General features: G+C 40.3%; 1 long non-coding RNA gene across 1 annotated transcript; it reads left to right on the forward strand.

The window, feature by feature from the left end:
* Positions 1-4,350: 4,350 nt before the first annotated feature.
* On the forward strand, positions 4,351-7,802 carry LOC125930991 (uncharacterized). Its single transcript, XR_007460331.1, has 3 exons — positions 4,351-4,490; positions 5,110-5,199; positions 7,728-7,802. It is a non-coding gene; the product is annotated as an uncharacterized LOC125930991 (long non-coding RNA).
* The last annotated feature ends 2,974 nt before the right edge of the window (positions 7,803-10,776 follow it).

The raw sequence follows: 10,776 nt of genomic DNA on the forward strand, positions 1-10,776 counted from the left end.
CCTACTGCAAGGCACTTGGTCAGAGAGCCAAATTCAGATGCCTACAGGGGCCACAAGGATGAAAGAGTAAAGTAGGTCCCATATGTTTCTTGAAATACAAAATAGCATCCACCCATCTGCTATTTATGTGGAGAGATGCAGAACGACAGTGTCTTAATACTGCCAGGCAAGACAAAGCACAAGAGCAATGGTGGATGGCAAGTGCCCCTTTGCCTCAACATTGAGGATACAAAACACAGTGGCAGAAACGGGCAAATTGGAGAAAAGCCTGTTTCGTCTAAAGGGGCGGCCACCATTCAATTCCACCCTTCTGTTGCCAGGTATGTATATGATGCAGTATTGCCATATTTTCTGAGAGAAACCAGAAAGACAGGTTTTTACATGAAATCTTTTGACTTTTTAAAAAAATGGCAAAGAATTCTGCAGCTTAAATTTGATATGAAGCAGTCCGCTCTCAACCTCTATATATAGTAAATTGTATTGCAAACATCCTTAAGCTGTTCCATGTGACTGGAATTTGGGATTTGGGGTCAAAAAGTGACAGGGTGAACCTGGAATGGTGAGGACGGGCCACAGTGTGAAGATTTTTGAAGCACACCTAAGGAAGATAAATCTCATTCCACAAGCCAGGGAAAGCCAGAAGCTTTGTTTTGTTTTGTTTTGTTTTGTTTTGTTTTGTTTTGTTTTAGAAGAGAAATGCACCAGATCAGAAAGACATTCTGAGAATAATATTAAGGATAGAGGAGCTGGGAGAGATAGCTGAGGCAGTGAGACTGAATGGGAGGTAACTACAATTGTCAACCTCAAACAAGCAGTGGTAATGGAAGTGAGAGAATGGACTTAAGTCAATTAATAACAGAGACCTTCTTTAATAAGTAATAGATCTGCTTATATCAAAACAGTATATACATACACTCCATTAAATAGCAGTAGCATCACCTGATGAAGAAAAGACCATTATCATGAAGAGGGAGGCATTAGCAAATAAGGAAGAATGTTATGAGAAAAATAAGAAAGGGGTTTCAGGATACGACTTGTTTGAGGCTGAGTTTGGCATATAAAAAGGAAAGAAAATGTCCTTGGCTAGGGAGGAGACAGCTTGAAAACTGCCTAAGAAAACAAAAAGTGAATGAGTAAAATAAAAAGAACACATATAAAGAGGTCAGGTATTAAGAAATTAAGAAGAAATATAAGAAACCAGCAGGGAAAAACTAATCAGGCAGTGAAGACCAGTGAAAGTCCCTGAAGTCCAGATTTAATGCAGAGGAGAGAAACTGGGGAGAGCATTTTAAAAAGATGTTGTAATGAAGGTACCAAGGAGATTGCTTTAACAGAGACAGAACTCAAGAATAGAGACCACAATGGAGGGACTTATAAGGAGTAGAAGAAAAAGAGGTCCAAAATATGGGAAAGGATTTTAGCTATTAGAGACCAGTGGGAAAAGATGAGTTTTAGAGATGTCAGAAAGGAAAATATGACAGGATTTTGGAATATTCTCCGAGTGAAAATAAGGTCTATTCTGTAAAAAATACAAAGTTGTCTCTCCACAAGTGCTTAAGAAGCAGCCCCGAGGACAGCCAAAGATAATACCAAAGCTGCATTCCGAGGGTATGAGGAGGAGAATACAGTTACCAGAAAGTTCCAAAAGTGAAGGGAGCAAAGATTTTCATCTTTACTAAGCTTGGTTTTCATTGGTTGTAACATCACACAGAACAGAATGAAGTGTTCCACAGAAGCAACTTCAGAGGTAACCTTGTGATGGCCCAGAACGCTCTGGGAGAACTATAGTAGTCACAAAGGCAGAAAGAAAAAAGAGGGCTCTTCTCCATACACATGGTCCAGGAATAAAAAGGACCAACAACAGTAACAAAATATCCTATTTAAAAGCACAAAGTTGTAGGGGCACCTGGGTGGCTCAGTAGGTTAAGTGTCTGACTTTGGCTCAGGTCATGATCTTGTGGTTTGTCAGCTGTGCTGACAGCTCAGAGCCTGGAGCCTGCTTCAGATTCTGTGTCTCCCTCTCTCTCTGCCCCTCCTCCACACACACTCTCTCTCTCTCTCTCTCTGTCTCTCTCTCTGTGTCAAAAATAAATAAACATTAAAAAGATTTTAAAGCACAAAGTTGTACATCAAAGGAGAAGAAATACAAGCAAGGAGGAAGGAGGGCTATTACTGTTAGGCACAAGAAGGGGCTAGGATTTAAGTGTGTGTCATGTAATATCTGGCAGGTTGGTTACAGTATTCCATTTGGGAATAGGCAAAGTTACTCTGTTTTGCAGAAGAAGGTGTGGGGGTTATATAAAATAATAATTACTTGCTAACAGTCACAAAGCTAGTTAAGTTTTAGAGCCAGGTCTTACTGGATTCTCAAACTTATGCATTTTCCGCAATACCACACTCACTATGGGCCATCTCCTACCTGGATTTATGCAAAAGCCTTCCTAACTGGTATATCTCTCACCTCCTCCATCCTTCATCCAATATGTAGCCCAAGCAATAGTTCAAAAATACAAATTTCACTGTAGTGCTGCCTGTTCAAATCCCTTCAATAAATTCCTTTTGGTCTTCGGTGGAGTCCAGACTACTTAGCACTCCCTACAAGGCCATGCAAGGTCTGGCCCCATTCACCTCCCTAGCTTCATCTCAAGCTCCTCTCCTTGCAGGTGAAAATTCAATGGCTCTGGATATATTTAAGTATTGGAATGCACCTTGACCATTCTTGCCTCCAGGGCTCGGCACATTGTCCCTATGTGCTGGAGAACTTGTCTGCCTGACCCTGACCTCCAACCCCTCCCATTTGTAGTCACCAAGGATGACTCCTTGGTAACAGTAGGACTCCTTTCTCATGAAACTTAACACACCTTATTGGAATCCTCTTAATCTGTTCTGAGATCCCCATACCCCCTCTACTGGGAGCTACATGAGGAAAGATCCTGTTTCCATTTTGTTCACTCTTGAATGTACAACACCTAGCACATGCACTGACATATCACACGTTTTAAACACAAAGATTCTGAAATGGACAAATAAATTTGATGGGACAAAGGCCATTACTGACTACTAAGTGAAGCTGTATCAGTAGAGGCCAAACTCATAGCTGACCCCAAAGCCCCTACTCTTGGCATCTTCAATTTACTGTCCATTGCTAAAGATTCTTTTCCAAATTCCAAAATTTGATTCCAATTCAAAAATTCAAAAAAAATCAACATTTATAGAACATGTGCTCTATGTCCTTCCTGCACTCAGAGCCATAAATAACTCCAAGGACAAGACTTGCTTCTTGCCCTAAATATGCATACAGTCCCATGGAGAACCTTTCATTTTGCCAACATGTTGCAATTCACATTCTCTTTAAATCCTTTCAGAACTGAGCTGACAAGGGATGCTTGGTAGTCTCTTAAGCATTTGGTAATAGCCAGTTGACTCCTATAGGACAACAAGGGGCTTGAGACCTGAGGCCAAATCTTATTCATCATTATCATCCTGGCTAGCATAGTGTTTGATATATAACAACAGGTTTAAAACTATCACCAAATGTGTGAAAGCATAAACAAATGAATGAAGAAATGAAACAAGTAAAGTCTTGGAATCAAGCTTTGGAATCGGGTCAAAGTCTCAGCAGGAATTCTCCTCTATCACTAAACAGATAAATGACTTAGTGACAAGTCCCTGTAGGGAAGAACCAGCCCATTTCACACACACAAACTGGCCAGACTTCAGCTAGCAGAGCATGGGGTCAGGGAAAAAGAGGAGCAGGATAGGGTTGTCAGTGGCTTTCAATTGTTCCATCACTGGACATGTTCTCTCCTCTGTCCTCAGGTTTAGAGGGGAGACACGGGGGCAGTCACACCCATGGAAGAGTATTGATGGCTTCACCTGCTCACTGAGGCAAATCAGAGAGGTAGGTCAAAAGACAAAGAGGAAAATAGATCAAGATAGTGTTCACCACACATTTTTATTACCTAGTAGGAAAACCCTTCAGTGACATCTTATTTAAGATGTACATTGATAATCAGCGCCATGAATAAATATCTAACTGAAACAAAGATATTTGCTAGTTTCTATACCTTTCAAAATTAGAACAAAAATCTGAACAGAAACAGCTATCAAACAGCATCCTGCACACACACACACACACACACACACACTCCTGAAATTTCCCCCTGCTGGCAACTTGTTAGTTATTTGAATAAACATTATTTCTGCCACATGCTTTAGCACCAAATAGTACCTTGTAGTCAGTTAAAAAACCTTTATCAAAGTTAGACTATGGTATTATTTTGACACCAGACAGTCCTTTGCTTTTGTGTAGAATCACAGTGTTGCCTGAACAGTGTACAATTACGCTTTTGTGCAGACAATCAGCAGGTCATTAGCGTACCGTACAAATCACCTTGGACTCAGGATGGAACCCTGGGGACCTGGAGCCGCAATAGACTGGAGAGAAGACATGGTGTTGCTGACAGTTACCTCTGATGGCAGTTAGAAAGGTATGATTGCAACCACATGACAGCTTAATACAACAGAGCTCTGAGCTGTTCACATGGCAAATTCTGATTAATGGTATCAGTAATCACGATGAATTTTTAAGTTTTGGTGGAGGACTCCAATACAATCTGTTAGAATACAAGACTAACAAAGCCCTTTATGAAATTGCCATGTTTTATCATTCTTTTACTGCCTCTAGTTTTACATTTTGGTGAACATGATTATGACCCATAACATATTCTGATGGAGCAGGGACAGAGTCCTGCTGCACATTTGAAAGGCTCAAGAAGAAATTTTTGCATAAGAAAGTGAAAGTGAGATAACTGAAACTTGTTATGGGAATCAGAATTTGCTACTTTTGCACACGCACATATGTGCACGTGCACAAACACACACACACACACACACACACACACACAGAATAAGGTCTATTTCACTATATCCACATCTGGCAATGATGTGGGCATAGTGAAAAGATTTCAGATTCCCTCCAGAAAGCCCTTAGGCTACAAGAAAAATCATCCTACATCTAATAAACCCATCTGAGATATATCTACCATATGGTAAAGTCTTGTTCTGCTTTATTCCAACAAATTGGTCCTTGGATTCTTCTTCTCACAGCTGTTGCTGCTATTGTTTAAGTTGTATTGAGTCCTGGCAACGAGCAGGATGCTGTGTACAACAGTCAGGATCCCCACATCTCTGGCCTGTGTAAGTGTTAAATGGTATCACCTGTGATGAGGACTGAGCACCCAGGATATTTAAAAGCCTCACACATAAGAAGTGCTCAATAAATGGGGACCAAAAAGAAATTGTTTTAATTAGAATATTCTGGGAGTTCAGTGTCAGGAGAAAAATGGGAGTGGGTTTCTAAATCCAATAACCACCCAGACAATAAGGATGCTAAAATAAGCAAACAATTAAATCACTTTTCCTCAGAATTTCCCCTTCACTATTCTCCCCCAGTTTGGTTTAGCTCAAGAAACACTGATATGTGCCCAGCCCTGTCCCAGCATGAGAGGCACAAAGATAAACGTGGCCACTTCCTGCCTATGAGCTGCTGCCCTTCTGCTGGGGAAATGAGACACCTAGGATTCTTTCCAAGCAGGGTCTTTTACCATTGCAGTAGCATTTAGAAAGTTTATTATACAAATCCATATCAGTAATATAATCCTGTGAAAGGAAAACATTTACTCTTCTTAATAGTTTTTTAACTTTATTGGCATATAAATGACAAAGCAAAATTGTAAGATATTTACAGTATACATCATGGTGATTTGTATATTGTGAAAGGATCCCTGACCTAGTTAATTAACACATCCATCACTTCACATATTGATCTTCTTTTTTGGTGATAATTTATATGCTTAATTATACAATACAGTGTTATCAACTACCATCACCATGTTATACATTAGATCCTCAGATCTCACTAGTCTTACAGCTGGAAGTTTGTACTCTTTTTATTACCTCTCCGTATTCCCCGTACACTCATTATGATTAAAGTTAGTTAGCTTTATCATATTTTGGTGGCTTCCTATTTAATTTAAGTCTTCCATGAATAGAGGAGTCATCTTTTTATTTTGCTCTGATGCTACCGGAATTGTTGTGTGTTTTGAATATGCTGGTAAATAAATAAACGAATAAATGTGAACTAAACTTATGCTTAATAAAAAATAAAGCCCATTCTAACAAGCTTATAGGTAATTCTTACCTTATATTTAAAATACACGTAGCTATCACCACACACACACACACACACACACACTCACACACACACACACACACACACACACATACACATACAGTCCAATATCAAGAGATAATTTAATCCTCTTAGTCTATCTGGATAGGTCATCTGCAGGCGTATAGCCAGACTTCCTTAACATGTTGAGTGGTTTAATATCATCACTACTCTTGTGGAGGGTTTTCCCCCACGGATTTTCCTTTACAATTTTATCAAATTTCAGCCAATTCCTTTCTGTAGTTTAAGTAAGACAGGAAGCCTTGCCAGCTCTGTATTAACTCAGGACCATTTCCTGTTAACTTGGGATTGAGGGGGTCACCGCCCCCCCTTCCTCCTCCTCTCCATCTTCCTTACTTTATTGCCTAGTTTCCCTCTGTTTTGTTTTGTTTGTTTTTTCCTGCTGTTCTTCTGAAAAGCTCCCTGGACCTATTTTCTAAGAAAGAAGAATACTAAAGAGAATGGAAGATAAGATGGGAAAGGTGAACAAAGATGAAAAAAGAAGAATTGTGAGGTTCTCTCAGTGTTTTAACCTCAGGTTCTATTTCTATGGACAACCAGAAGTGAACGACCATTCTAGAAAGACTAAAAAGATCAAAAATGCTAGGAAGAGAGACAACATCAAGAGATGCCAGAAGAGACTCTGCTAAAGGGAGGAACCATCTCAACTTTTTCCTTCTTCTAATCTCTCTTTTCACAACTCACCTGCAGTGGCCTTTACACTGCTGGTGGGATGGAAACCCTTGGGAAGCCCAGAAGAAGTAGAAGGGACAAATGGCATAAAGTAAAATCCCACTTAGAAGCCAAAAACCAAAAACCAAAACAAAACCAAAAACACTTCCCCAGGGCCTCTAGATTCATTGCTCAAGTATTTTCCACTGCACCCCACCCACTCTCCCAGGCCACCCCACACCTGAACTTCTGGTTGAGCCAGAAGAGCAGTTGGAAGTTTGGGGGCAGGGCCAGAAACCCAGCACAGCCTCAGGCAGTGGGCTCAGCCACCTCCTCTACAGCACTGGGAATGTACTGTCCCCAAAACACCCAACCCGTAAAAGTTAGGTACAGAGAAGCAGCCAGCAATTTCAGAAGCAATTGGGGTTGGCACCAGCACTCACCCACCTTCCTGCTGGGCTCTAGTTGTGGCTATGAAACAGGGTGCAAGGGTGTCCCGGCCCTGCATCCTAACTTCCAGTTAAACCAGAAGCTGGACATTCAGGGGAGGAGCCAGGAATGTGGCCAACCAGGTGCAGGGACATTACTGCCACAGTTTCTATCATGGCCCACAACCAGAATCCAGGCCACACAGGTGTGTTTGTTGAACAGAAACATTCTGAGATTCTGTTTAAAAAGAAAATCTTCTGTTCCAGACTCTGAACAATAATGGCTGTCATTTGTTGAGCGCTTGCTATGTATGGGCTAGACTCTCCATGTAATAGATCATTTAATTCTAATAATCCTATGCAGTAGATACTATAATTATCTCTCCTTTCCATAGTGGGAAACTAGAATTTAGAAGAGTAGAGAACTTGATTCAAGCCACTGAAGAGCCCGATCCAAGATTCCATGCCAGGTAGATTTGACTCCAACACCCACAGTTTTTTAAAATGTCCCATCATTTTCTTTTTCTTGTTATTTCTTTTTATTATTGAGCTATGGTTGACACAAAAAGTTACATTAGTTTCAGGTATACAACATAGTGATTCCATAGTTCTGTATGTGATGCTGTACTCACCACAAGTATAATTACCATCTGTCACCATACAACGCTATTACATTACATTGACTATATTCCCTATGCTGTGCCTTTCATCCCCCTGACTTACTCATTCCATAACTGGAAGCCTGTGTCCCCCACTACCCTTTGCCCATTTTGCCCATCTCCTACCTCCTCCCCTCTGACAAACACCAGTTTGTTCTCTGTACTTATGGGTCTGTTTCTGCTTTTGTTTGTTTGTTCATTTGCAAAACCCACATTTTTAATGATCAAGCGTAGGAAACCAAAATTCTACACCTTTGAGAGCACTCTTCCTGGATGAGATTTTAAGTCATTTCGACCTTGTTTTGTTAGAGGGACAGAATTCAGTAGCCAGACAGCACATAGTTTTCCTCTATCTGACAATGTGCCTGAGGACAGAAGTAGATTCTAGAAATCAGATAAACAAGCATCAGAGATAATCCACTCACGAAGCAGAACTTGAGGGAATGTGTGGGTGGAAATGTGAATTCTAGGCTTAGTCTGGCTCAGAGTTGACTTGTGTCAAAGTTAAAGTATTTCTCTTGTCTTTCAGCAGCAGCTAATACAGGAAGATACACCCGCCATGAGCTTTAGTCGCAGCTCTACATAAATAGGTAACATGCTAATATCTGATATATTCAGGAGGTCCCTGAAGAGCAAGAACTTTACTCACTAATTCCTTAACTTTCCAAACCACATTTTTAGGAGAAATACTGACTGACCAACACCAAGGAGAAGCATAATAAAGTACTGGGAATATTCTGGAAACTTCCTGAAGAAACAGTAGATGCAATAAAGGAAGAAAAAGTCAACACTGCCTTTGTATCTAATGGCCCCTCGCTCTTAAAGTAAGAGAACCCTTATGATTTTACAGCAGTTTCAATAATAAATGTAATTGATAATTTAACATAATTATCAAATAAACATGTTGAGACAGTATTCCCCCATCCACAGAGGCCTTAAGAATCCTCATGATGATGACTTTGGGAGCATTAGGACTATTTATAAAATATTCTAGTCAGCCCAAACTACTTTTATTACTTGTCCTCCCTGTACCTGTGAACTCCCAGGAGGCTTCTATTTGTATATTTGTGATTACCAAGGGAGATCCCCAATCTGGTGAGGAAAGAAAGACAGCAAGACTCTTCCCCTCTCTCTCAAGGCCTCCCAACTCAATTGATGGGACTGCTCTGTCATAGTAAACTAGGATCTAACAGCAGGTATTCTCTTCCTCACCCCTTTCTATGCCACAGGCTCCTCCAAAGAAGGATGCCCTTCTAGAACAATTGTCACACAAAATGCAGAACTGGCACACCTCAGTTTCCATCAAAAAGTCAGAAGCCTAAGATCATATAAAAACAGCTTCAAGCCTACACAGTAAGCCAGCTCCCTATGCAATATAATTTAGAGCAAATCAAAAGATTCCAAGATATATACCCCTCAACTACTTTCATTCATTCAGTCAACCATTATTTATTGAGCACCTGCTGTGCAGGGGTTTTTAGAAGATGGAAATACAATGGCCATAGCGTTGCCAGATTTAGCAAATAAAAATCTTGTATTTGATCTGGCAACTCTAAATGGCCAGCAAGAGACCATGCCTGCCCACAAGGACCTTACAATCTAGTGCCCTATGCATTCCCTAAGAATTTTTAAATCTATTAGCACCTTAGCAAAAGTGGATTTATCTAATTAGCCTCAAAGTGCAGAACTAAGTTTTGAAGGGAAGACTAAGGTCCAAGGCAAGGCAAGCATCAGTAGAATGTCACAGAGGAAGTAATAATGACTGACCCAAGACAATGCAATGGCTCTGTGCCTCTAGTTGGTGGCAGGGGTTGGGGGTAGGGTTGCCAAGTAAAGGGATCCAAATGAAGAAATTATTGCTGAGAACTCAGCTTGCTTCACCTGCATTCCAAATTAGTGACAAGTTAGCCAAAAATGTTGTCAAGGTTGGTAAACATCTCAATTAGACCTGAACAGAGCATCTAGTGGGATCTCATGCCAGCTTATGGTTTGGTGTGGAAACCATACAAAATGTGGTGGTTTTATAGGGTTTGAACCTGAAAGCAAGCAAAATGTGGTGGTTTGAGCTATGTTTTTCTTGGAGTATTTTAGGTACTCAGGCATAAAAATTCACAGTCAGGCTTGGGAGGTCCAATCTAAAACAATAAAAAGTTTTCACACTATCCTTTCAGCAACCACAAGGAATAGGCTTCCAAGAGAAGTTGTAGACTCTTGTTTGAATATCTTTTAAATATGGTTGATAGATGGACTATTTAGGCCATATTTATGTGACAAAAATTGATTCTGATATTGAGAGGGAAGAAAAAGGCTGTCTTTTCCTGGACCAATATTATCTACATAGGAAAAAGAAAGCAAGGGATTATTATGCATGTCATTTTGTTAATCATAAAACTAGTAAAAGATTAGTTCCATTGGCAGAAATATCTTGCTGTGAGCAACTCCATAGCATGAGTCTAAAGTGAGAGAGAGAAGAGTAAAATAATCCATTTTGTTTTACATGTCAGTTATTAAAGCTGCTTCAAAGCCTTCATGGAAAGATGTGGGGCACATATAAATGGGAAGTGCCACAAAAGAGGTGGCAGAAATGCAAAGATCCATTTGCACAGCAAACTTTACCACTTCCCTGACTAGTTATCTACAGTTTCCTAATCTTAGGATCCCATACTCTGTATTGTCTTATGCCAGTTGCAAAATACAAATTCCTGTTTCTCCATTCCTTTCCTTTCTTTGACCTCCTTTGTCTGAGCCAGGAAATGAAATGCCTCATGGGAACATGTAAGTGCAG

The sequence above is a fragment of the Panthera uncia genome, chromosome A2 (assembly GCF_023721935.1).
Source record: "Panthera uncia isolate 11264 chromosome A2, Puncia_PCG_1.0, whole genome shotgun sequence".
Lineage (NCBI taxonomy): Eukaryota > Metazoa > Chordata > Mammalia > Carnivora > Felidae > Panthera > Panthera uncia.